Source organism: Triticum dicoccoides, chromosome 3B (assembly GCF_002162155.2).
Source record: "Triticum dicoccoides isolate Atlit2015 ecotype Zavitan chromosome 3B, WEW_v2.0, whole genome shotgun sequence".
Lineage (NCBI taxonomy): Eukaryota > Viridiplantae > Streptophyta > Magnoliopsida > Poales > Poaceae > Triticum > Triticum dicoccoides.
The window spans coordinates 808,475,714-808,477,613 of NC_041385.1; the positions used below are offsets into that span (position 1 = coordinate 808,475,714).

Sequence of the window (1,900 nt, forward strand, 5' to 3'; positions counted from 1 at the left end):
CATTATTAGCTAGCTGGTTAAATAAATCTCTCTCACGGCAGCTGCATCAATCTTAGTGAGCATCCTCTGCCTTTCAATTAGCATTTTAATTAGAGCTTCCCTCGCCACCAAGCTTCTCCTTTTGACGGTAGCAACTGATAAGATAAAATGACTAGAAAAATGAGAATTAAGAGAAGGGCCCGGCCATTCTTGGAGAAGAAGCAACGACACCATTTGGACCAACTCGTCTTTATCAGTGTCTTATAAATATCTATGTCCTAGCAAGCGTATCTGATATATCAGCCAATAATGGTGGAACCAGTGAAGCTCATCGGAGGCTTTGGCAGCCTGTTCGTCCACCGAACCGAGGTCGCCTTGCGTCTCAAAGGAATGCCCTACGAGCTCATCCTAGAGGACATGACTAACAAGAGCGAGCTGTTGCTGAAGCACAATCCCGTCCACAAGAAGGTCCCTGTGCTCCTCCACGGGGACAAGCTGTCTGCGAGTCTCTCCTCATTGTCGAGTACGTCGACGAGGCCTTTGACGGGCCACCCATCCTGCCGACTGACCCTCATGAAAGGTCTGAGGCCCGCTTCTGGTCCAAATTCTTTGTGGAAAAGGTAATCATTTGTAGAGATAGTTCTTACAATTCAAATCAGCTCTACCACCATTGAAGAAAAAACAGTTCTGCTAGGTAGGATACTCCTCCGCTCATATATACTCCCTCCGTAGCAAAATATAAGACATTTTTGCAGTTCAAATTGAGATGTAAAAACGTCTTATATTTTGGTACAAAGGAAGTAAATCATACATATTGTGTTGGACATTGAATTGATCTCAACCGTAGAATATATATCACTAATGCGTATTATAATTTTTCATTACAACCTAAAGATAATAATTTTTTGCCGGTCTAAAGATATTATTATCAGCTTACCAATATGAATATATTTTTCATATTTCAATAGTTAAAGTAAGACAAGGCGACATATATTTATATTTGTAACCCAATTGAAATACTTTCTAACAACTTTCTTCATTTAGTGCTTGATGTCGTTGTGGCTAGCGCTGTGGACGGAGGGTGAGGAGCAGAAGGTCTTTGTTATGGACGCAAAAGAGAACCTCGTGGTAGTGGAGGCGCAGCTCAACGAGAAGAGGTTCTTCGGAGGCGCCACAATTGGCCTCGCCGACATCGCCGGTGCCAGCCTACTGTCTCTCTGGGCAAGCGTGATGCAAGAGGTCGCTGGGGTGAGCGTGATGACAGACGATGAGTATCCTGCTATCCACCGGTGGATCGAGGACTACAACGCTGATGAAGCTGTCAAGGAGTGCTTGCCGGACAGAAACCATCTCATCTCCTACTTCACCACGATCAGGGGAAAGTGTGTCTCCGCGGCCAAGTCCATGCTACCCAATTATCTAGCCAAGAAATAGTCTAATATGGTAGGTTTGGTCATGCTTGTGGCCTGAATCAACATGAAGATAAGTAAAAAAATGATAAGGGGGAGCTGCTGGCAAGTTATTGTTCCATGTCACTGTGCTTAGAGTTGATTTGGTTGTAGTTTGTAGGGAGTCCCAAGTGCAAGTCCAACCTCGACTAGCAGACGGCCCTAGTTGCAAATCAACGTTCAACTTCAACTCGCAACTAGGCCGCAGCTATGTTTTTGTCCTCTTGGTTGCAACTTTAACCCCCAACTCATCCAACTTCGTCCCAGTTTGTTTTTGTTGTCCCAGTCGTAGCTCAACAAGGGGTGTGCGGTAATGTTGTACATGATGTGTGTCTAAAATGACACCTAGTTTGTCAAAATGAAGATAACATGTTCTCTGAATTTTCTTCACTAAACAGAAGGTGGAGAGCATTCAGTTATAGAGGTTATGAAACAGGTCCCTATGTTATGGTTTTGACACAGGGAGTTTTTCA

The 1,900-nt window shown here is 44.1% G+C and overlaps 1 pseudogene; it reads left to right on the forward strand.

Moving 5' to 3' along the window:
- The first annotated feature begins 288 nt into the window (after positions 1–288).
- On the forward strand, positions 289–1,900 carry LOC119282373 (annotated as a pseudogene).